The sequence below is a fragment of the Ixodes scapularis genome, unplaced genomic scaffold, assembly GCF_016920785.2.
Source record: "Ixodes scapularis isolate PalLabHiFi unplaced genomic scaffold, ASM1692078v2 PGA_scaffold12__126_contigs__length_90152505, whole genome shotgun sequence".
Lineage (NCBI taxonomy): Eukaryota > Metazoa > Arthropoda > Arachnida > Ixodida > Ixodidae > Ixodes > Ixodes scapularis.
Window position 1 is genome coordinate 18,053,263 of NW_024609838.1, and position 25,850 is coordinate 18,079,112.

The 25,850-nt window shown below is 49.4% G+C and overlaps 1 pseudogene; it reads right to left on the minus strand.

Annotated features, from left to right (window-relative positions):
* Positions 1–5,454: 5,454 nt before the first annotated feature.
* Positions 5,455–25,512, minus strand: LOC120842169 (annotated as a pseudogene).
* Between the last annotated feature and the right edge of the window lie 338 nt (positions 25,513–25,850).

Here is a 25,850-nt window from a genome sequence, read left to right on the forward strand (position 1 = left end):
CCGTTCCCCTCCCAGGGCCCGCAGTGCAAGCCCGATTCCGAGCCCGGTGAGAAGACCACTCGACGCGGAACCTGAAACTCGGACCAGTCGCCGCACCCAAGGTCTACACCCGGAATACGGACTTCTGCCACCCAGGACCAAGCAGCCGACGAAGCCGACGATGGACGGCCAGCAGTCACAGACTCCGGCCGCTCCTGCCTTCATCTACCTGCCAGTCGCACCCCGGACTCCGACGCCATTCCACGGGGACGCCCACGAAGACGTCGAGGACTGGCTTCAACAGTACGAGCGGGTGGCCCAGCACAACCGATGGACGGACGAGCAGCGCCTGCAGAATTTTTACTTCGCGCTCGAAGGAACGGCCAGGCACTGGTTCGAGAATCGGGAGACATCATTGATCTCGTGGACCGCCTGCAAGAATGAGTTGAGGCGAACTTTCACAAACCAGTATCGACGGGAGAGGGCCGAGGACCTTCTTCGAATGAGAACCCAGTGCGCAAACGAGTCCATCACCAGTTTCGTCGAGGATGTCCTGCGCCTGGTCACTCGCGCCGACCCTCAAGCCACCGACGAAAAGAAGTTGCGGATCCTGATGCGAGGCGTACGAGATGACATTTTCGGAGGCCTCGTCCGCAACCCGCCGACCACCGTCGAAACGTTTGTAACAGAGGCGACCAACATTGAACGGGCCCTGCAAACACGAGCCGCTCACTTCCACCGAGCTCCTGCCGTCGCTGCACCCACGCCGTCAAGCTGCGCCCTCAGCCCCAATATTCCGGGGATCCGAGAAATAGTCCGGGACATCGTCCGTGAAGAACTGAAGAAGCTGATACCTGCCGCCAAACACCCAGCTTCACTCTCGATTGCCGAGATTGTTCGAGAAGAGGTCCAGAAAGCGCTCCAGCCAGACGTTCTCGCCGACGCCGCACCGAAACCACCAGCTGTGACCTATGCCGCCGTTGTTCGTCGTCCGCAGCCTCCTATTGCTCGGCAGTACCCAGCTGCACCTTAACGAGAAGTCTCTTCGTCGCAGTACGCGCCGCGCCAAGAGCAGCGTGGACTTCGAAAGACCGACGTGTGGCGCACGGATGACGGACGCCCGGTGTGCTTCCACTGCGGGGAGGCTGACCACGTTTACCGGAGGTGCCCCTACCGCCAGCTCGGCCTGCGAGGATTCGCTCCAAACGACCGTCGACCTCGTTTTGTAGAACGACCAAGGGACATCGAAGAATACCTCCGTCGCCCTCCGTCACCAGCGCCCACCACACCACGAGGTTCCCGTTCTCCATCCCCGCGACGTACCGCGTCGCCTTTCCGTCGGTCGCGCCGTGACAGCCTGTCCCCCCTATCCCGTCGGGAAAACTAAGTGCGGCAATGCCTGGAGGTGCCGTTGCCAAAGACGACCCGAGTAAAGAGCCTCCAAGAACGCCGGAGCGCTCCCACTCTCCCGACGTCACGCATCGCTACGACGCCCCTGCAACGGTGTCCAACAACCTAAACGTCGTCATCGACGGCCACGACGCATCGGCACTCGTGGACACCGGAGCAGACTACTCAGTCCTCAGTGGGAGGCTCTCCCGCCGCCTTCGAAAAGTCATGACGCCGTGGGAAGGACCCCAAATACGAACCGCCAGAGGACATCTCATCACACCAGTCGGGAGATGCACTGCTCGCGTCGAGATCCACGGTGAAACGTGCCCTGTCAAGTTCGTCGTTCTGCATGACTGTTCGAGGGACGTTATCCTCGGAATGGACTTTCTCTGCGAGTATGGCGCCGTCATCGACCTCGGAACAAACCGGCTGACGCTACGAAAACCTGCTCCACCAGCGGAGGAACCCCAAGCGACGTCACCCACGGTCCGAGTCCTCGCAAACCACGTAAACCTACCACCGCGGTCGAGTGTTTTCGTACTTGTCGGGATCGATGAAGCTTCCTCTGGCGAAGTTCTTCTCGAGGGAAGCCTCCAATTGCTCCTGGGAAGAGGCATAGGCGTCGCAAGGGGAGTAGCTGAACTTCAGGATGGGCGGACTGTGGCCCTCGTGACGAACTTCCGAAACGAAACGCAACACCTCACGAAAGGTGCAGCCGTGGGCCACGTCGAGAAACTCCGAAACCCCGCCGAAATCACCGCGATTACTGACGAATCCTCGCCGCCCCAGCAAGACAGTACGTCGCCAGGGCAGCTCGACATTGACCCTAAGCTTCCGGACCCTAAACGGCGTCAGCTGGTTAACCTCCTCGCCGAATACCGCGACTGCTTTGCGACGTCGTCGAAGGTGCGCCAGACCGCGGTTGCCAAGCACCGCATCGTTACCGAGGACGACGCGCGCCCTGTGCATCGATCGCCGTACAGAGTCTCCGCTAAGGAAAGGGAGGTGATCCATCAGCAACTTCAAGAGATGCTGAATGACGACATCATCCAAGCTTCAAGCAGTCCATGGGCCTCTCCAGTCGTGCTGGTTAAGAAGAAGGGCGGAACTCTTCGGTTCTGCGTGGACTATCGGCGGCTCAACACGGTTACGAAGAAAGACGTCTACCCACTCCCCCGCATCGACGACACTCTAGACCGGCTGCGCCACTCTCGATACTTTTCATCGATGGACCTGAAGAGCGGCTACTGGCAAATCGAGGTCGGCGAACGGGACCGAGAGAAGACAGCCTTCGTCACGCCGGATGGACTGTACGAGTTCAAGGTGATGCCCTTCGGACTATGCACGGCGCCAGCAACTTTCCAGCGTGTCATGGACACCGTACTGGCAGGGCTGAAGTGGCAGAGTTGTCTCGTCTACCTTGACGACGTCGTAGTATTTTCAGCTGACTTCGACGAGCACTTGAGACGACTCCGAGCTGTTCTTCAAGCCATTCAGACCGCCGGACACTCACTCAAGCCGTCAAAGTGCCGGTTCGCCTATGACGAACTGAAGTTCCTTGGCCACGTGGTTAGTAACGAAGGCGTCCGCCCAGACCCCGAGAAGACTCGCGCCGTCGCGGCATTTCCAGCGCCGACAGATAAGAAGGCCGTGCGAAGATTCCTTGGACTTTGTGCCTATTATCGACGCTTCGTTCGGGATTTCGCAAAGATTTCCGCACCACTTACGAATCTCACGAAGGACGCCGAGAAGTTCGAATGGGCCGAGGAGCAACAGCAGGCATTCGACGAACTGAAACGACGACTCCAGACTCCTCCTGTGCTTGGACATTTCGACCAGGATGCGGAAACAGAAATTCACACGGACGCAAGTAACGCGGGACTGGGCGCAGTACTAGTCCAAGTGCAAGAAGGCATCGAGCGAGTCATCGCCTACGCAAGTCGGACATTGTCCAAGGGGGAAGAAAATTACTCCACGACTGAGAAAGAATGCCTTGCGGTCGTCTGGGCAATAACGAAGTTTCGTACGTACTTGTATGGGAGCCCGTTCCGTGTAGTCACGGACCACCACTCGCTCTGCTGGCTTGCGAACCTGAAGGACCCGTCAGGACGCCTCGCTCGATGGAGTCTTCGACTACAAGAGTTCAACATGGCAGTGGTTTATAAGTCAGGCCGCAAGCACAGCGACGCCGACTGCCTGTCCAGAGCCCCCGTCGAAACCCCTTCCGGCTGCAGCGACGACAATGACGACGAGTGCTTCCTAGGAGCAGTGAACACCGACGATATGGCACGACGTCAACGGGACGATCCTGAGCTGCGCGCATTAATCGAGCACCTGGAAGGGGGCAGGAGTACCGTGCCACGTGTCTTCTCACGAGTACTGCTGACCTTCGCCATCCGACAAGGTGTACTCTACAAAGAGAACTTCGGCGACAACAACACACCGTGGTTGCTGGTAATCCCGAGTGATCTTCGAGAGGAGATCTTCCAAGCCTGCCACGACGACCCGACATCCGGACACCTTGGTTACAGCCGGACACTGGCCCGTATTCGTGAAAAGTATTACTTGCCGAAGCTCCCCAAGAACGTCCACCTATACACACGATCATGCCACGAGTGCCAGCGACGCAAGAAACCGCCGACGAGGCCGGCCGGACTTCTGCAGCCCATTTCTCCTCCAACTACACCCTTCCAGCAGATCGGAATGGATCTACTTGGTCCTTTTCCGCCTTTGACGTCGGGGAACCGCTGGATCATCGTCGCCACAGATTATCTCACGCGGTACGCCGAAACGAAAGCTCTTCCTTCAGGGACTGCTGTGGAAGTCGCGAAGTTTTTCATCGAGTCCATCGTCCTCCGGCACTGCGCACCCGAAGTTCTGATTACAGATCGCGGATCTTCGTTCATGGCACAGCTGACGCAAGAGATCCTTCGTCTCAGTGGCACCGGCCATCGCCGAACCACTGCATACCACCCGCAGACCAACGGGCTGACCGAGCGACTCAACAAGACAATCGCCGATATGATCTCTATGTACGTCGACGTAGAGCACAAGACGTGGGACGAGGTGTTGCGCTACGTCACGTTTGCCTACAATACGGCGGTTCAGGAGACCACTGGATTCACCCCTTTCCAGCTGGTACATGGTCAGAAGGTAACGACCATGCTGGACGCAATGCTGCCCCATGAGCCATCTGACAATGAGAGTGACGACGCCCAGGCGGTTGCTCAACGTGCCGAAGAAGTCCGCCAGCTCGCCCGACTCATGATTCAAGACCAGCAACGCGTCGACGCGGGCCGCCACAACCTTCGTCGCAGGGACGTTCACTTCCAGCCCGGAGACAGGGTGTGGGTGTGGACGCCCATCCGTCGCCGCGGCCTCAGTGAGAAACTGCTGAAACAGTACTTTGGACCATACAAGGTACTTCGTCGCCTCGGCGAGCTGAACTACGAGGTGATGCCCGACGGAACAAGAACATCATCACGCCGCCCACCACGACCTGAAGTCGTCCACGTCGTGCGCCTGAAGCCGTACTACGCTCGATAGGACTGTGAATCTTATGTGTCTCAAGTTACTCTTTAGTTTACCGTTCTTTTTATGTGCTTTGTTTTGTTTTGAAATGCATCGAGGCGATGCACTTTTTAAGGGGGGAGTAATGCCGCGCGCCAAGTAGGCAGCGCGGCCGTAGCCTAACGGTTATCGCGCTTGCCTCCCACGCGAAGGGCCAGGGTTCGATTCCTGGCCGCGGCTATGCACTTTTGTTAACACTGTAATGTGATGTTCTGGTGAAATCGAGAACCGTCTAGCTGATTCGAGGTCAGAATTTTCTACGCGTCGAACCTTCTACGTCGAATGCTCCAGAAGCCAACGTGTGTACAAAAGCGGCTCGCAGGCAAGCCGGAGTCAGTTTCGCTCCAGCGTTCGACTGTGCTGCTACGCCGACTTCGACGCCCGCGACGCTCTGTTATTATCCTTGTTCTCCCTTTATTTTTTGGCACAAGTTCGCCACATTAAACGTTTATTTCTTCCCGTTTATTCTCTTTTATTTTGGTCACCACCCGTGACAATATGCGACCAATGTTGATCATAGTACAGGACACGCACCGAATGGCAAACATTGTTGGTTCGGCTATTGTCGTCGTTGCAGCACTTGGACACGAGCCACTACCTGAATGCTTGTCAAGCTGTTATCGCATGCCCAAATGAAGTGCTCACGCAATGCTCGGGTCCAATCTGTGAGCCGCATTCAAATATTGTCACTGGGAAGGGTGACGACCCCGGTAATGCGACCCCTGAGCTTTTGTGGAGTTTTGTGAAGTAGCAATTGCAAGAAAACGCTTGCTTTTATCTGTGAAATTACACTGCAACAAAAATGTTTCTCGGTCAGCGGCATTGCATTTAAGTATACTTGGGTTCCTCGAGTGTTAGTAAGCTTGTGTCAAAGCTCGATCAGTCATTGCAGAAGGGAGCTTCTACTTCGAAAGAAGCTCCCATTTGAAGCTTCTTTCGATGAGTCGCTCCCGTGTCTGTATGCCTGTGAGGGAGTCCTCCACGATGTCCACGGGTGGCAGGTAGACTGGCCGCGTGGCCCTCCCCCTGGGTCTGCGTGTCCTAGGCACAAGGGCGGAACTGGGGGAAGTGGAGGCTGTGGGTCCTTCCTCAGGCAGGCCAGGTTGTGGAGTGCAGCACAGGCTGTGATGATCTGCACGGCCCGACGTGGATTGTGTTGAAGCCTTATGTCAAGGCAGGGGAAGCGCTGCTTCCAGATGCCAAAGGCCCTTTCCACAGAGTTCCTCGTTTTGATGTGGGCCTTTTGGTACCTGATCGTTTAAGGGAATATTATGATTGGCTAATTAAGTTATAATATTGCCTTTAGATCTTCTTCAAATCTTTCTCCCGAGTAGCACGATTTTAAAATGCTTCAGCACCACTTACAACAACGCACTAGCCGCAGATAACGACAAACAGGAAAAGCTTCACTTGTCCCGCCTCCAGCATCAGCATCATACATTCGGTAACACTTTAGCATCTTGTTTACCTCGCGCGTGCATGTGCAGCCCAAGCATGCCAGAAGGCACTGAGCGTGCTCTGGAGGCTGGGCAGAAAGATTCCCTGCAGTTCTCACCGTGTCAGTGACTGTAATCCTCAATAAGGCTGGATATTTGCGGGGCTAATGTTGCCACACGCAGTATCTTACTTATTTTGTTCGTACATTATTTAACCATCGTAACTAGCTCACAGGTTCAGTAGTGTTACTTCTGTTCCACATTTCTATACAATGTTTTCTTTGTCTCCACACATAGCCCTACATTTGCTCAGGCACTTGTAGGATTTACATGCCTGCCTCGTGGTGTGTTGGCTGGACCGGGATCTGCCAGGGGGGTCATGAGGAAAAAGAAGCAGGCGTAGCCCATGTCCCCAAGCAGCGTCCCTGGTACCCGGCGTTCCTTGTACAGCAACCGCACACGGGAGTTGTCAAAAATCTGGCTGTCGTGTTCCGACCCGGGCCAGCTCACAACCACACCGTAAAATTCAAGGGGGGGGGGGGGGGGGCGTTGACAGCCTGCAAGTAGTTTGCGTTGAAATGAAACATGGAGACATGAGCAAGAAACATTTGTAGCAATGGTCCCATCGAATGAACCTGTCGTAATACTCGACAAATATTTTCATTAAAAAAAACTGCTCAAGTGATGTTTTCTGGTATCGGAACGATCTACTAAAACCATAGAGAGCATACATACTAACTCTAGACGAAAAGGTCCGCCATTTTCCCATACATTGCCGCAAGCGGCGGAGCATGCAGGCAGACCCTCGGGGTCCCATACATGGTAACCAACTGCCTTCGATTTCACAGATATAATTATATCATCAGAGCAGTTTCATGAACTTCAACAATACACGAACGTACCAGTGGAAAGATATTCGCGTTCCTTTCGAAGCTTTCTTTTTGCATAGCACGCAGATGTACGGCCTTCCGTCAACACTAAACTAAACCAGATAACCGAGATGACCGGCTTCGTGGATGGCCGCGCCCCAGGAATACGAAACCGCGCAACCACCAGATTTCCGAGATTTCTACAGAAGGGAAGTTACTGCAGCGTAATGAATATAACGCTTTTTATAAGCCTTAGAATAGCTCAAAATTTAGTTTACAACGCTAAATTATCACTATTTATATTGCTGAGAGCTTTCAGTCTTCGCGACTACCATTGCGACTGTCGTCCTTCAGCTGGCCACATTGGTTTCTTTCTCTCGTGTTCTGCCGCTCTCTTTCACGATCTTTCCCTCGGGACCCAGGATGTCTGCGCACGGGGTTTGCCACTCCTCCTCACCCACCCTTACCCCCCTGACTAAAACTTCCTAATGGGGTATCGGTACCCTTTGCATAATGGTGGAGGTCCGACGATATCCATAGAGAGTTTTAGTGAACCGTTCTTGAACATTCGGTACGATACGATGGGCTCTCTGGTACGAACTGCGCATGTGCAAGTCTTTTGCGGTTGCATGTGCGTAGTTTGAACCAGAGGGCCCATCGGACTTTATCGCAGTGGCGGATGCAAGGGGGGGGGGGGGGGGGGGGGGAGGGCGACGGGGGCCGCCGCCCCCCACCCCCCCCCCCCCTCCCCCCCCAAACAAAGTCGACCCGCACCCCCTCCTCCCCTCTCGGAGGGCAATTTGCCATTGGTGAACCTTCCTGCGCACAAGAAAGAATGGGAGAATAATATCCTTACAAACTTTCTGCCCCCTCCAAAAAAAAAATGGAGTTCTGGATCCGCCTCTGCCTTATCGGATGTGCAAAAACGATTTCCTAAAAATCTCTAATGTGAACCTTTCAGAAAGTGTGGTCGAGAGGGATAAGCTATGTAGAATTTGGGAAATACTGGGTTTGTTTATTGGTGTTTTGGGTTCCTAATTTTTACGCGACAAACGTATCCTTCGGATATATGTTGCAAGTTACGTGACTGCTTCATAGATTTGCTCCTTTTATATTAAAACAAAATTTGTTCTCTTGAAGAAACACCTTATACATCGACATTGATATTGCTATCGATATTACTTTTAGCCGAAGAAACCCGCGGCGCTGAAGAAAGGCAAGTCGCTCGTATCACGAAGACCTGGGGCGCTTGTCCAATGATGGCGCAAGGGTATTGTACAGATGGAAGATAAATGGTGTTGGTGGTTCTTCAAGAGTTTCTTCCATGTAAATTGAATCTTCTTTAGATAATCCTCGCTAAATGAAATACCCGTATTCTTCATGCCTCTTGCTGGACCCAGTCACCACGCACTTATGCTTAAAGAAGAAAACAGTTACAATAATACGCCTCTTTTTGGCGGGCTTTAACTTGCCGAACCAGTGAACCGAAGCCATCTCATTAGAGTCAGTATGTGCGCCAAGTTTATCGGAGCCCAAATATAAAACCATATGCTTGGATTCAGTCTACATTCACCTATGCGGCGAGAGAGTGTCTTAATAGACGTATTTGGCTCGCAGGAATGCAAACAGGGGCACACCAATACAAGGGCAGTATCGAGAACGCGTAGACAAAGTGCGGTGACGAAGCAGCCAGCCGCGTGCAGCCAATGGTTAAGGTCGAGACGAAAAATAAAAACACAAAAAACACTATTGCAGCATTTGGTGCGTAAAGAGTACGCTGAATTGCACGCCATACGCACCCTTCCTTGGCTTATCGCCCAGGCGAAAAATGATGACTCACTGGGATGTTTGCGTTTTAGGGGTGGGCGAATAGTGGTTCGAATCGAATAGCGCTGCGTCACTCATAGCCTTCTCAGTGCTAGGGGAAACGGAGACCTACCGGTTTTCTTTGCAGCGTCAATGCTGGGAATGACGCTGCGCTATCCGATTCGAACCACTATTCGCACACCCCTATTGCGTTTGCGTCGTGTCCCTCACCGGGAGAAAGAGGCGGGGTCTGATGTTTTTCTATGTTTTTCCACCGATTCCCGTAGGTCATCCTGGTGATATCCCACACAACCTGGCGATAGTTAAGGGGAGAAAATTGGCATAAAAGGGTGGGAGGAATCAGACTAGTACGTAATCCGTTACAAGTACCGAAATCACTTGTAATCCCTTACATTTATAAGCAGTTTTGTAAGGCTATAATTACATATTTCAGAAGGTAATTTTAAAGTAATTTCTTTACTTTTTTTACGTAAGGGAATGATTGTAACCCGTTACATTTTTGTTTTCATTTACGGAGAAAAAAGGCGGGAAGTTTAGATATTAACAAAAAATCGTAATATATTTTTTTTTTCAATTTTAAGGGTAAGCTTTATTGGAATCACATTTTTACCTACATTTACAAAACGCAAGGACTGACCTTCTGCAGATGCTTAAAGCCTTTCTTCGTGTCACCTACAGCCTCGACTTGAATCTTTTTCTTTTTTTCGTGGTTTGGTTGTTCGCAAATCATAACTCGTCAACTTCCTCGCCCACAACAACAACACACACACACAAAAAAAAGGGGGGGGGGGATCGGATCACACCGACACAAAGAACCGGTCTCTCCATGCAAGTAATATTAGGATCTGTGCGCGCCCTTTCTTTTTTTCCCTTCGCTCTTTGCTTCTTTCTCGCCGAGTGACAGAGAAATGACTTTGTATCAACTTCAGGGACCAAAATAATCCACACTGGGGACAAAAGCGAAGTTTGAGGGAGCTGTAGCTAGATCGCAGCGTCGCGGCCATCAGGATCTAGCTAACTTTTTGGGGGTCGAACGAGCAGGAGAGGCCTTGCGAACACGTAGTTTTTTAATCACTCAGTCGAGCGTTTTGGGTGGCAGCACCTGTTTGGAAAAAGGTGGATTCAAAAGGTTTTCAGCGTGGACGACGACATCTTTTCATAGAAACGAGGCAAGATGTCCGATGAAACTTTTGAGAGCCAGATGTTGCTCGAAGTGACAGACGTGTGCGTGGCGGCTACGATAAACGCTTTTTAGGGCAACTCCGGTCCATACTTTCGATTTTGGGATTATGACTGTTTTTAGTGCAGTCAGGCGTCCCTGAATTGGAAGGTGTAATTTTTTTTTCTCGTTATTGTGCGTAGTCTTAAAGATATCGACGCCTCAAAGTTTTTTTGGGGCGTGGCCAACAAAACCGAAACTAGCCGCTCGAGGCCTTGCGAACACTGGAAATGAGTCGCTATGTGAACGTGACGTCATGGTCGTTCTCGTTCACCGAGTACGCGGGCCGAGCGACACCTACCTCTGTTGCGCTAGCCGTCGAAAGAAAGGAGGTAAGTTGATTTGGTCCTAATTCTGTATACGTGGTAGTTATCCATCATGTGTAGGAAGAGTTAGTGCGTATACCTAACCCGTACGAAAATGTCAGATATGGCCCAGGTATATTTCATATACGTTCAGATATGATAATATAAGCAGTCAAATAGGGCTGTATTTCGCCAGATATGGGAGCTAATACAGCCGTATTTCGCCATATAGGTGGGCAAATACTGCCAGATCTGGCCGTATAAATGCGTAAATACGTCCATATATCACCATATACGCGTGCGAATATAGCGCCCCTGATAAGGATATATGGGCCCGTTTCAGTCGTGCAAGCAACAAGTTATATGCACTCGCTAAGACACTAGTTGATTGATGTATATTGCATGCGTCTCATGTAATTGGTTAACCATTGTCAACATCCTTAAAGTGAAGTTATTCGAGGCATTTTGGCCAATTAATCAATTGCGCAATTTGAAGATTGAAAGACAAATGAAATTTGGTTGTATGCTTGATGTGTGACAATATGACGAAGTGCGATCGGAACGCGAGTTAATCAAATAATGGATTTTAGTCGCAGCTCTTAGGCACCCGTTTCCGAGTTAAGCGGTGTTGGCGTCGCCATCGGTGTAACCGCCCCGCTAAATTTAGCGAGAAATTGAATAATAATAATAATAATAATAATAATGACTTCATTTTCAGTGGCCAAAAACAACCACAGCGGTCTTCACTTTGGTGCACCTGTTCAATCCTAGAAACACGTTGGTATATTACCATCACCCAAAAACAAATAAACAAACAAAATGTTATCAGTAAATTACAAGGTTATTCAACTGATGGCGGTACAATGAAATGGATGTACAGAAATCGAGGTGCTTAGGAGCAATGCTGTTGTATAATGTCTGAATCCGAGAAAGCGGTGAAGTACAACAAGGTGAACGTACATCAAAGCATACGGGATGTCTAGTATGGCGTAAGTTAACATGAAAATTAACTTTGCTGAACATTGATGGCGAATCAATGACACTATTCACAACCTTATGCAAAAATACAAAATCATGAATCGTTCGCCTTTCAGACAAGAGTGTAAGCGAAAATGACCTAAGTATGTATTCATAGTCATAATAACAGCGCCTTTCGAAGTACCTATCGTAAACAATACGAATCAATCTTTTTTTGAACATTTTCGATGGTCAAGGCCTGTGCCCTAGATATTGAGTTCCATATTACCGAGGCAAATTCCAAACGTGACCTAACTAAAGATTTGTAAAGATGTAACAAACAATGAGGCCTCCTGAAATTCTTCGACAAACGTGATATGATTCCCAGAACTCTCATAGAACTTCCTACCACAAAAGATACATGATTTCTAAAAGACAAGGCACTATCAACGTACACGCCAAGATCCTTCACACACAGTACACGTTCCATTGGCATGATATCAAGATGATAAGTAAAACTGAAAGGCACATGGCGGCGGCACAAGGATAGGACCTTTGTTTTTGCAGGATTAAGCAATAATAGATTTTGTTCACACCACTGAAAAATGAGGGACACATCACGCTGTAGGATCTCGCAGTCCACAGGAGAGTGAATCATTCTAAACAACTTGATATCATCAGCAAAAAGTAACAACTGGGAACTCTGGACACAACATACTATATCATTTATAAATATTAAAAACAAGAGAGGGCCCAGGATTGACCCCTGTGGAACACCTGACGTTGAAAAGTAACTATGGGAATAACTATCAACAACGCGAACAGAGTTCGAGCGGAGTGACAGGTAACTCTGGAACCACTGACATAACTCTGGCAATAGACCATATAAAAATAATTTATGCAAGAGTAATTTGTGACTGACCTTATCAAAAGCTTTAGTCATATCAAAGTATATTGTGTCTACCTGCCCCCTATTTGTAACAAATGGAGCGCAAAAATCAAGAAAAGTACACAAATTAGTCTGGACAGACCTGCCACTCAGGAACCCATGCTGCAAAGGTGTTAATTTTTGACGGAAATAAAAGAGCATCCGGGTATGTACAACAATCTCGAAAACCTTAGAAAACCCACAGAGCAGAGAAACAGGACGATAATTCGTAACAACCGAGGCATCACCACTCTTTAAAATCGGAACAATAACTGATTTCTTCCAAAGAGATGGAAAGACCCCAGAACTAAGCGAAAGATTAAATATGTGCTTTAAAATGGGAATAAACAAATCACCGCATCCTTTGATTATAAAACTCGGTATACCATCAACACCACTTGAAAACTTTGGTTTTAATTTTCTTATCGCTTCCGCAATTTCGACATGATCCACTTGTACGGAATGCAAGAAGTCATGACAGCTTATCTTATCGTCACCAGGCTGGAAAGACCCGTGGCAGCTAGTGTAACATTTGCTAAAATAATCAGCAAAAATATTTGCAACGTCATCAGGCGACGAATGATAGGCCGGTGTGTGCACTACATCATCACGTAAACAGATGCCTCGACTTGCATCGCGCGTGTGGTGTTTTACAAACTGCCAGAACTTTTTTGGTCAACGAATCAAGCTATTCTCAACGCTATCGAGGTGAAAACGATTATCACGCTTGAACAATTTTTTTGCTAAAGCACGATATATGCTAAATTTGGTGTACCAAAGTGTATAACCAGTATTTTTGAAGAGTCTGTGAAAATGTTCTTTTTTGCGCAGGTATACTTTAAGTTCTTGCAAAAACCAGTTAGGATAGATGGAAATTTTGTTTATGTTTTTAGGCACAAAGCTATCGATAGCATCTTTAGTAACTGAGGTAAGCGTCTCGCTAAGGCGGTCGACATCCGACATAGCAAGAACATTGCTCCAGTCAAAATTCTCGATAGATCTATAAACACTCATATAATCACCTTTCGAAAAGCAATAATTTGATGGCATACACGATACTCGTGACCTGAAGGGAAGATAAAACTGGACAATAAAAGGTGGATGAAAAACATCGATCTGTACAAGGGGATCGAAGGCAGGACTCAAGTTGAAAATCGGTATATTCGAAAGAGCAAGATCAAGAATATTTCCTACGCTATTTTTTATCGTATTGTGCTGTTCGAGCCCGCAGAAGTTTATAAAAGATAATAACGAAGATGCTTTGTTAGTTGTGATGCTGTTGCTACTCACATTTTGAAGTGCCCAGTCAACACCTGGTAAATTAAAGTCTCCTTATATTTGCACACGATACTTATCGAAATTAATTTGTTTTCTGATTGCCTCAAAATGCTCAATAAAAACTGTCTGGTCAGAAAGAGGCGGAAAATAATACGTACCCAAAAGATAATTAAAACCGTCACTTGCCTTAATTTCCACCCATACACATTCCGAGTAAGATTCAAGGTCAAACCTTCTATGCGAGGCAACAGAGACTTCACAGGCAATCAAAACACCACCGCCTATAGCTTCTGCCCTGTACAAGAATAGTCTCTATCTCGGCGATATACATTGAATTTCGGACTGAAGTAATTAGTGTCTGGTAAACTATTGCAAAGCCACGTTTCAGAAAGACAAAAAATATTGTGCGGAGAACCTACGAAATTTGACATAAACTCGGCAGCCTTCGTACGTAAGCCTCTTACATTCTGATAGAAAACACTAACCTTCTGGGCCATTTCCACCATCTACCTCGCTAACAGGGTGAACGCGGGAGCTGTCAAGTCGGCCAAAAAACTGATGAAAAATGCTGCCCTCTGGCCACACTTCAGGATTGTTGATAGCATTAAACACTGACTCGTCGCCTGACAAGTGGAAAGAAGAGTAGGAATCAAATTTAGCTATCATCTTGGAGCAGATGACTGGCTTTCCCTCTAAGAAAGGAGCGATTAGTGCCATCACGTCGGCGACACTCGTGTCCGGAGCAAGCCTAGAAACAAACAACGCTGAAGGGCGTTTTGACCGAGGAACAGCAGTCACCTTTTTTGTTTTAGCTGTTCCAGTTGACGGCTTGGAACGTCGTCTTGGTCTAACCATGGTGAAGTCGTCATCGTCGGTGATTTCGGTAGCTGCATGCGCACCATTTCCAGAAAGTATTTCCGGGTTCGTGGTCCCAGCAGGCCGTCGGGGAGATGCGTCGAAAGCCTCACGCATTGAAGGAGGCCCAGACGATGGAATTGGCGCGTCCCGAGTCGATCTCGAGGATGACGCGACAGATGACACGACAGACGAATGTGCGGTCACGGAGGCGTACAGGGGCGGCGAGGATGACGGGAGTGGCATCCTTTCCATGACGTTTTTCCGCAGTTGTTGTACCACTGAACGAAGACTGTTGTTATCAGCCCTGAGGCACATGATCTCGGCCTTCAGTACATCGAGCTTGCTTGACAGGCTTTCGATGACACGTAAAAGACCGGGTGGGGGGAAGTTTCCAGCCAGTGCGGTGAGCGCATCCTCGTCCAGCGTTGCGTCAGTAGTATTCACATCACCCGAAGGAGAACTCGTGCCGGCGTTCGTTGGTGACAGGCTGCGTCTCCTGGTACAGCCCGTGCACTTGAAGGTGCTCTTACCACTTGCCATGTAAACGTTGTACTCTTCTTGGCCTACGTTTATGCACTTACAGTGGAAACGCCGGTTACAACCGGCGGAGCAGATGAGGAACTGTTGCTTCCCATAGAAACGCACAGCACACGCGCCGCATACGCCCTTCGGGGGAGCGCTGTCAGACACGTCATTCCCCGTCAGATTGGTACGTATGTCACGTGACGTCAATTTTCCCGCGAAATCTGGCAGTGAAACTAATTTTTTTTTTCATCTTTCCCCGCTAAATTAAGCGGGTAAACACGAACCGTTAGTTTACTCAAGGTGCAAGACGCTACTTCGCCGTCCCGAATCCTTTTCCCTTCGAACGGAAGCCGTTCCGCCCGGAGTACAATACACAGCTCTTTCAAATCCGTTCGCGCAGCATCGCATCCGTTCGTTTGCGAGCGACGGCGATTCATCGTGTGTTGAAAGTCGGAAGATGTGCTGTCCGTGGTGTCTTTTATGTATAACTCGTTCGTAAAAAAATTTGAAACAGTGTACACGTGATTTTAAATTTATTGGTAAAAATACATTTATATACATATTTAGTTATCTATTTATTTGTCGACATCATGCACAAAAAAATAGTCGCGTTAATTTTTTCATTTAAAATTATAATGTGGTTTATACAGCGTAAAACATAGCATCTTGAAACTCGCATCGTTTTGAGTTCAAAAGCTAGACTTCATAGAGCTGTATGTTCACTCGGTATTGACAGCAGGGTAGATGCTACGCGTGTTTTAGGCCAATCGTGTCTCCGGTTAGGGTCACGTGACTACAGTCTAGAATCTGCATGGTGACAAAGCAGGACATATCGCACCTGCCTGGCGCCCAAGGCCACACATAGCATTCACAGCACTGTCAACCTTCCTTACAAGTGACACATCTCCTGGTTGTGGCCCCAAAAGATAATCCTTTTGTTCGTGAAACCCCGTTTTGGCCTCTCCTTCGATCCTTTTCTCTCTCCCTAAGATGAAAGCGTTGTAAATGGTGAGTGGTCACGTGGTTTGACGGTTGACGCATTAGCCGTTGCCGATATCGGAATGCGTTTAGCCGGACCTAGTTTGGCGTGTGAATTCTTCCTCTGTGGCAGATGCCTATGTCTGCTTCTGCAAGCGATTTCTGCAAAGAAGCCCATGAAGTTTTTGTGATGCGTTTAGTGTTCGGTTCTACAAACGACAGCTTGTGCTACATCGCGTTGAATCTTCACGGGCACCTTCTCGTTTCTGTGTTCGAGTGGTGGTTTTGCCGTGGCCGTGTCGACATCTCCCTCGTACAACACCTTTCAAGTCGCGTCTCGTCAACGTAAGTGCGCTGCAACCTACTTCGTGACAATTGATCGTTTTTCCTAAATGCATTCTTCCTGATTACTTCTAGATTTAGGCCGTGTCTATCTCCTGGCAGCCTGGAGAATCATTGAGCAGAATGTTTCGGCATTGGTGCGATTGCGCAACAAGCAGAAAATTTCGACATGCCGCCGACAAAGTTTTGACGTGTCGCCAAAAAACAACAGCAGCAAAGACTCTTAATTACGCGTTTCAAAATTTGACGAGCGGCTTTACGAGTCGCTCGTAGAAAGATTGTTACGATTTTTCGAAATACTGGTGAACAATGCTAGGTCATCCGCGGATGTATCCCTCTCCGCCCGCTTGTACTTTCTCTAACTTGACGGACACTCTGTCTCGCGGTTCATGCCGACGAAACGATCGTCGGGATACCGGGTAATTGCTACAGCCGAGCGCGGCAGAGTTTACCATTGCTCCCGCTGTGGAGGGTCGAAGAGTCAACTACCAGCACGGTAGATACCGTTTCTTTTTTTTTTTTTATTCTGGCAGATTTGTTTTAAAAGAAGCCTTGAACGCTACACTTATGCGGTTTGTGCGAGAGTGATACGCCCAGGGGGCTGTAAAGTAGTTGGCTAATCTTTACGATAAGTCGGCTAATTAAATAAAATGTATTAATTAACTTTTTAATTAGTGAAAACAGACATGGTTTCAATTAGAAGCTTGCTGAGCGTCGTCCGAAACCCCTAAACCAGTTATTTTTAGAAAGACTGAGCGCGTGCGAAGCGCAGTAGTGCGCTGAAGTTACCACTCGTGGACCAGGTACATGGCTGGGGCTAGATAACAAAGCCGGAAAATTTCCCCGGGCGCCTTACCGAAACCGCTAGCCTTGTATTTGCTCCACGAGTGGTGGCATTAGTGCGCTCCTCACGCGCTGAAGGACTTTCTGAAAATGACTGATATAGGGATTTTGGACGACGCCCCGCTAGCTGCTTACTGGAATCGTATGTCTATTTTCACTAATTGAAAAGTTCATTAGTGAATTTTAATTAATTAGCCAAGTAATCGCAAAGCTTAGCGCCCACTTAATGCCCCCTGGGCGTATAACTCACTCGCAGAAACCGCATAAGTGTGGCTTTCATGACTTTTTTTAAGAACAAATCTGCAAGAATAAAAAAGAAAAAAAAAGCACCCTGATATGGGAGGCAGATATACCCCTATTTGGCGGACCCCGATATGGTTATATAAAAAATTGGGCAGATCTGGTTATATAAGGCTTATATAAACTGATGTGCTTGATATCGCCAGATCAGCCCAATTTTTTTATATATCCATATTTGTCGTTTTTTTTATATAAGTCCAGATCTGCCATTTTCGTAAGGGAAAAGCTAGCGACTGAAAGACCCGTGAACTCATACGGTGCCGTACACGGCGGCCGCCGCCGTGCGTGCGCTATGCCGTGCTCGTCGCCTGTATACCCAAAAACTAGCGACTGGAGAACGAGTGAGCTTGTTCGGTGCCGTACTTGGCGGCTGTCGCCGTGTGTGCGGTCTTCCGTACTCGTCACTAGGCCTAAATTGTCATCGGGGCTCCGTGGATGGAGCGGTGTTGCTCTACGCCGCGCTGCCAGTGACGCACAGCACCGGGGGCCCTCTCGCTTTCGCGCTGCGGGTCAGTCCCAGACACGAAGCTTTGAGGCTCTCCGGCACGGGCCGCGGCGCCCGAACACACGTGTGCTGGGCTGTACACGCCTGTTTTTTCGTTCTTTTTTCCTCGGGCGCGTAAAAGCCGAAGTCCTAAGTCCACTCGCCGAACAGCGTTCACCCACACCTTCTCGAATTTCCGGTCCGTTGGAAACTTGTGAAAAAGCACTTCCGTGTTGTGCAGCGGGTTGTTTGAGCAGCCCACAGCACTACAAGTTGCACTCGGCATCTTTCGAGTAACAGCTGGGTAGTCTTAAGGGGTGTCCAAACAGGACACTACAAAACCCGCGACTCCGGCAAATCGTGAAAATCGAAGCGGACGCTTCTATTTTTACGGTCTGTCGGAGTCGTGAAAATGTTTGCAGGAGTCGTGAAAAGTTTTGCGATCACGACTGCTCTCCTCTTCAAATTGACGTCACACGCCACCTGCGTCTGTCTCACCTCGCCAACGCCCTCGCGTACCGCCGTCGCCTCGGCTCGAAGGCCAAGGAGGTCCGGCTTTGGGTGGATTTGGGACATTCCTGCGTCGAAGGGTGCGTTTCGCCCGCCTCGGATCTGCCTTTTTGTCGAGATTCACTTTCGTCATGATGGCGTCCGATGCGGTTCCGTATTGTGAGCGGAGGCCTTGAGCGATTGACCGACAGCCAACAGAGCGTGTGAGTGGCTCTCCGGACCCACGTGATAAGCAGAGCAAGGCCGCCGTGGAGGAAGCGAGGGGGAGATTTGACGGAGGGAAGTTTCCCCCCGGGAAGAATTGACGGAAGGAAATTTCCCTCCGACGGCCGGAAGCGGATCGCGGCAGAGCGCGGGACGATTTGCCGGAGTCGCGGGTTTTGTAGTGTCCTGTTTGGACACCCCTTTATGCGCACCGAGTTGCTTGCTAAAACGAGTCCTGGAGTCCTCACAAGCAAATAAACAAGAGGCTATACCGAAGCTACACGGGCTACAGATAAAAGCAACGGCTAAACACGCCATTCCCAAGCCGAAGTAGCGGTGGTAGCGGCTCAAAAAAGCGCAGTCCGCGCAACGCCCGGACCGGAGGAAAAAAAGAGGACGATACTGACGTCACGGCCCAATGTTGCTTTAGCGATCGGCAACCCGCCGGCCGCCCGCTAAGTAGCAGCGGCTGGCGGCGGGTCGCATATTTATTATCGGCATTGGTTGAGAATGCGGAGTCCCACGGACGTAATATTTTGGCTGGGGTCGTATTTTGTGTCACTACAGCGATACCAGTAATTTATTTTATTTTAGTTTTGGCCGGAGTTGCCCTTTAACACTTGTCTTGTTCCTTGCCCTAAAACAGTAAGGTTGAAAGTAATGCCCCAAAAGTAACGGATTACTATTTGAAGCAATGGCCGCTTACTTCTATGAAATTGTAGTTGTAAATGTAGTTTACATTCAGCCATGGGTAATTGTAAATGTAATTACTTACATGTTTTTAGTAACGTGTACATGTCTGGGAGGAATTATATGTTTGTCTTTTTAGACTTTGGCTAGGTGGCGCAAGCTGCCGCCCGTTATAAAGGGAGTAGCCATTAACATCCATCCATCCATCCATCCATCCTTATACTCGTCAAAAGAGAGCTAACGCGCGTGCTCACAGTCACAGCACAGTTCCGCGCGGGAGGTTAATATTAAAATGGCGTAATCTTTTAGGCCCTAAAAAAAAAAAAGTTTAGGTGTAGGTTCGGTCCACGTAAACGACTTCCCCCGTCATCGGAACGTCGCACAGGAAGAGCTAGTTAAAAAAAAAAAGAACACATCTCAACTTTTCACCAAGTTCGTGGGTCGATGTCATTCTTACTTTGCAACTTGCAAGCTCCCTCTGAATAATCCATAGACGCGCTGTGAGAATGGCTAAGGAGCCATTTTTCTACATTCTCGTTCATCGCTGATTTCTTTCAGCAAACTTAACAGACTTCTCTGGCCGGCGTGTATAACTGGCAAACAAAGGGACCTTTAAGTGCGCCGGATTTTCACATTGGTTTCACGACATTTTGAGCTAAGTCTCGGGAACGTCTGCACGACAAAGCGTCTTTTTCGCCTCTAAGATATCAATATAGCAATGGTGCTGTGTTTCAATGAAAAATAAAACATTTATTCCGTTGTTAACTTGCGATCTGTTTCTGGCGCACGTAGCTTGGCTGTCTATTAAAACGCGTATTGACTACTGAAATGAGAGCCAGAGTACGGCATGAACACCGCTGAGTATACGAAGGTATATTGACGCCCGTTGACTGTTGGGCGAGTTTGTGCTGAATCTTTGAAAACACGATGGCACTTAGAGACACGGATAAGTGGGAAGAACGGACAACGTTAATAAGCTACCTTAAACGTTTCGTTGTATGCGCAGAGGGAGTTGTGTCCCAGATCCCGTTTTTGTGAGGTGTGCCGAAAAATCTGTAGACCAGACATGAAGATGTGTTAAAGATAAATGACGTGAACGTAACCGAAAAATTGTGAGGAGCCATCGAGATAGCCATATGTCGATGCATTGTCAAGACTGCGGATGAAGACCTGTGTTAACTATACACGCATGATTGTCACCAGACGTAAAGACAAAACGGTGCGAGAAATTATCGAGGCAAATTTAATCGACATAAGTTACAGCGAGGAATGCGTCAGTGTGGCTTCAATTGATTTTGGGGGCAAAGACACACAGTTCTTGCGAGCAGCAGCGCGCGGGTGCGGGATTGGTTGGGTGGCGTGATGGCGCAGAGCATATATTCGCGCGGTTTTCCGAGGTATGTCGAGGTCTGCCAGAATTGAGTCTATACTCTCTTCCCTATTGATGCAAAAGCATTAACTGTCCCATGGTGCGAAGCCGGCGTTGTCTGTAGCCGTTGTCTGTAGCAGCGAAAAGGCACCTAAAATCTCATTGGCCGCGCAGCATCGTGTGGCTCTATAGAGACGGCGTCATCGTTGCTAAGCAGCAAGCCGAACTGCTGGCAGCGCAACGGAAAAAGGGGGGGGGACTCGGGTATGCACTCGCCAGCGTTATTAGGAAGTTTTCGTAGATCGTTTTCGCCGTCCAGCAACACCCTCCGCAACCCGCTACGATAGCCGGAACTCTACGGTCAATGCCATCGGCGCTCAGGCGCAGTACTGGCTCCTTCGTTGCGGAGGGCTTAGCGGAGGGGGAAACGCGGTCTACGAAAATTCCCTATTATTTTATATCAGCTGCGAAACTACCATGGGAGATAGCACTCCCTTCAAACACTTCAGTTCGCCGGATGGATGGATGGATGGATCCGTCTGAGCCCTTTTGATAGGGCGGTAACTTAGGCCAGCCACTCCACACTACAGATCGCGCTTAGCCTCCCGTCGTACGAAGCGCCATCTGGAGTCTGCGCGTCAAAACACTTTTATTCTTGATTGAAGCTTTTCAGAGAGGGCGCTGACTCTGTCCAGCTGCCTGTTGTAAAGGGAAAAGAAACATCATCATCAGCAGGCTCCTGGAGATCCTACATTCAAAAGAGGGAGCAACTCAAACCATGGGTAGCGTTTGCACTTTAATGGCAGACCCCTATGCGTCACTTGGCGTGCAGAAAGAAAGAAAGCGGGTAGTGAGACTAAGCAAAGTGTGGCGACGCTTGCAAACGATCGATGCCTTTTGCCTCCGCGACGCTCGTTTGAAAAAAGCGGCACATAAACCACTTGATCACGATCGAGAAGTCAGAAACACTGAAATCTAGGAACACTGCTGCTTTCAATCAGCTGGAAGCGAAAATAGAAGACGACGATTACATGGCATATATGTATATATATGAATTATTTATTTTAGCTCAGGAGAGCCGCAGCGCCGCAGAAAGGCAAATTTCCCATACTATGAAAGCCTGCGGCGCCGCTTCTGATGATGTGACATGGTATCATAGAATTGAAACGTGTGGATGATGACGATGATGTTTTGACGGTGAAGGGGGTGAACAGCGTCAGGCGTAGCAGCGGCCTTCGCAATGGTGGTCTTCGCTGAGCCTCCATGGGCTGCTGACTTATTGCAATGCCAGTCTCAAGCGCCCTGCGAGGCCTCCCAGCGTGCTGTACTATATGATTTTAATGGGAACGAAAATATGTAAAAAAGAAAGGAAAAGAAACACGAGCACGAGGATGCGTAAGTAACATCAACAGGCTCCTGACAGACTGAGCGTTCCCGTGGCCTCTCGTGATGTTTACACCAGCTTGGGCTGACACTTCAGCAAGAGTAGATGCTGGCAGCCGCCATCCAAAGAGCCATCTGGGCGTGCGGAGGGCGGAACGGAAACAAAACGGAATCTTAAACGTCGGCGTGAGAAGGAGAAGGAGAGTGATCACGGAACGGGGTCTTCGAGATGGATATTAGATCGACAAAGGAGCGCAACGACAGCTGACGTTAAATTAACCCTCTCCGTTTAAAACTTAAATTGATATTTGTTTATTTAAAAAAAGAAAGTTTTCAAAAATAGCGAAAGAAACGTTGGATCTAAATTAGTGAACAATTTGGCGCCGAAACCCGGAAGAAGGAACTGCCAGTGAAGATGGATACAGCGAAAGCAGCCCTCACCGACCGAGCAAAGCGAAAGCGGTCAGTGGTGCGATCAGCTGCAACCAAACTTATCAGCGAGGTCGCAGCCATGACGGATCCAACGACTGTAGGTGAGCGTTCTGAAAGAGGACTCTCTTACGGAACTTCACAGCGATATTGAGCTGGGAATCGAATACGAGGTTTTAGAAGAGGAGATTACATGCTGCGAAAGCTACAAGGAGAGGATCACGTAGCAAAGACTAAATTGAAAATCATGCTCCGAGATCAGGCCCGGCTATGTGACAGAGCCCCCCCTCCCCTTAACAAGTTCACCAACCACCGCGGACGCCAGAACGAGCGTGACGGTCGAGCATAACAAGCCTGCAGTAAAGCTCGCCAAATTTGAGACATAAAAATTTTGAGGTGAATTACGGGAACGGCAGGGTTTCTGGAGTCAGTTCGACTCAACTATCAATGTGAAATTGATACTGCCAGGGGTCGACGATTTCAAGTACATGAACAGCTACCCCACAAGGAAGGCAGCCGTGGCTGTTGCAGCGTTTGACCTGACGTCAGCAAACTACGAGCTGGCCCTCGAAATTCTTAGGGAAAGGTTTGGCCGAAAGGACAGCATTATCGACGACCATCTGTCGAGGATGCATAGCATTCAACCGGTACGAGAATCGCCAAGGCGTCCACAAACTCCGTTCTCTTGTTGACGAAGAGCAGACTGGGGTGAGGAGCTTTACAGCTCTCGGGGTCAGCGCTCGCACATACAGAGCATTGCTGCTAACCGTGCTAAAGAAAGCCGTGCCCGCGGACGTCTCGCTCGAATACCATCGGTGACAAGACGAAAACAAACCAGGAGACGATTAATTAGAAACCTTTTTGCGCTTCCTAAGAAAGGAGACAGAATCTGGCGAGAAAATGCGATCGGTTGAGGCGCAGAAAAAACAGCGGACCGAGGAGTCTGGGTATTACAGAAAGGGAGGCTACAAGGCAGGTTCTATCACTTCAGCAACAGCCTTGATTACCATGACCAGCAGAGATGACAAAAGATGCGTTTTTTGCCCCTCTAAAGATCATTAGTCAGATAGGTGCACTGCACAGATGTCGGTATCGAACAGAAGAGACATTCTGAAACAAGAGAACAGATGCTTCCGCTGTGCGAAGAGAGATAACAGATTCCGAGGCTGCGGATCATCGAAATGGCTGAAGTTTGGGTGACGCGCCGGGAGACACCTGACATCCATGTGTGACCCTGACTGGATGAGCATCTGTACTTCCCCAAAAGGGAGGAACGCAGCATTGACAGCGGATAAAGTGATCCACGGAGCAAGGGTGTTGCAGTCTTCTCTCGGAGTGGAAAATCGTCACGTTGAAGGGGAAAGAACACGGGCGCTCCTTAAGACATCGCAGGTGGGGGCAGAGGGCATAAAAAGGCGCACCCTCCTTCTGCTCCTGCTAGGCGAAGGAAGCCAGCGCACGTTCATTCAATACAGCGTCTCCGAGAAGTTGCAGTTAAAGGTGTTGGGAGAGGTATAGCTCCAGATCTTCACCTTCGGCGACATCGCAGCCACGAAGCACACAAAGTGTCGACTGGTGGAGCTCTTTCTGCCGTGCCGGGACGATTAAGGCAAGGTCCGCGTAGAGACGCTGGAAGTTTCATGTATCTGCGCGGATATCACGACTGCTCCGTCGGAACCTGCAGTTGCCCAGATGAGGAATGAGGGTATGCACATCGCCAACGCTTCGGGAGGTGCCCAAACTGAGGAAGGAATTAACCTCTTTATTGGAGCCGACAAAGCCATCGTATCGGGATCTGTCAAGTGTGTGAGCTTTACATTGACGGCAGTAGACACGACCTTCGGATGGACCCTGGAAAACCAGGCGGGAACAACCAGATCGACGGCGATCTGTACCTCACCTACAAGCGCAATGAGGGCGATCGTGACAGCGAACGGACAATGACATATCCACGCAGCTCAGGTCGTTCTGGGAGCTCGAGAGCACCTTGGTATAAAAAAACTCCAACCCACACCAAGCCACCAAGACTCCGTACTTCTTGTTGATTAACGAGAAGAAGCTGAAGGGGCTGAAGATTTTACCATTGCATTCGAAAAGGCTGCAGAAAGCTCACGACGTATGAAGAAGCAGGAGGCTAGCGTGGAAGAGGGCGCTCACCTTGGTCAGTCGGGGCGACCCGAGAAACATGCCGAAACATGCCGAAACCTGGAAACAAAACCGTGGACGCCGAGAACCCTGCGGAAAGTGCGGCAATCTTGTCAGCCGTATTTCAGCATCACCATGCAAGAAACCATCCAAGTCAAAGACGGTCTCTACCAGGAATCTGAATCGTCGGCGGGAGGAGATGGAAAATGATCACGGGACGGGGTCTCCGAGATAGATTGACAAAGGAGCGCAATGATGACAGACGCCAAATTATCCCTCTCCGTTTAAAAGTGAAATTGAGTTATGTTTATTTGTTCAAAGTTTTCAAAAAGAGCGAAAGCAACGTTGTAATTAAATTAATGAACACTGCGTGCCCAGCATGCAGACGAGCCGGCTGAACTTCCGGTGACGCAGGGAGTCCCGCACGTGAAGCTCCAGGGGTTGGTGCCGGTGTTGGTTGGGCAGCGGTCTTCGCAAAAGCAGCCTTGATGTCTACCAGTTTGCGGTCCAGCTTGTGATCGAGCAACGTGAGCACCCTGTGGATCGAAGACATGGTGGGTGCCACTGGTCCGGCTGGCTCTCTGTCGATAGAAAAGACACGTCTTACACCCAGTTGGCTTACCCTTCTGCGCGGTTATTTTCCCCACGCCCATTTGTACAATGACCTCTTTATCAAGCCTTGTTCCTGTCATGATCAATCTAACGCGTCCTCACGGTTTCCGAAATTGCGACAGAGGAGTGAGATGACGACGCTCCCGACGATCCTTACCACACGGCATTACGCACGCGACGGACGCCATGTCCACCTATAATTACTGCAGCGGCCGCCTCCAAAACAGTGGCGCTTCGAACGACGGGAGGCGAACCACGGTGAGAGAGGGGGAGTATACTGGTCGTACAAGTAGTGTCTATGAGCAGTTCCGTAATTGAGCATCAAATAATAGAGAGTTTTAGGGAACCGGAACAAAATACGATCGATAAACAAAAACGATCGATACCTTGGATCGGGCGTGTGGACCGATCGTGTGCC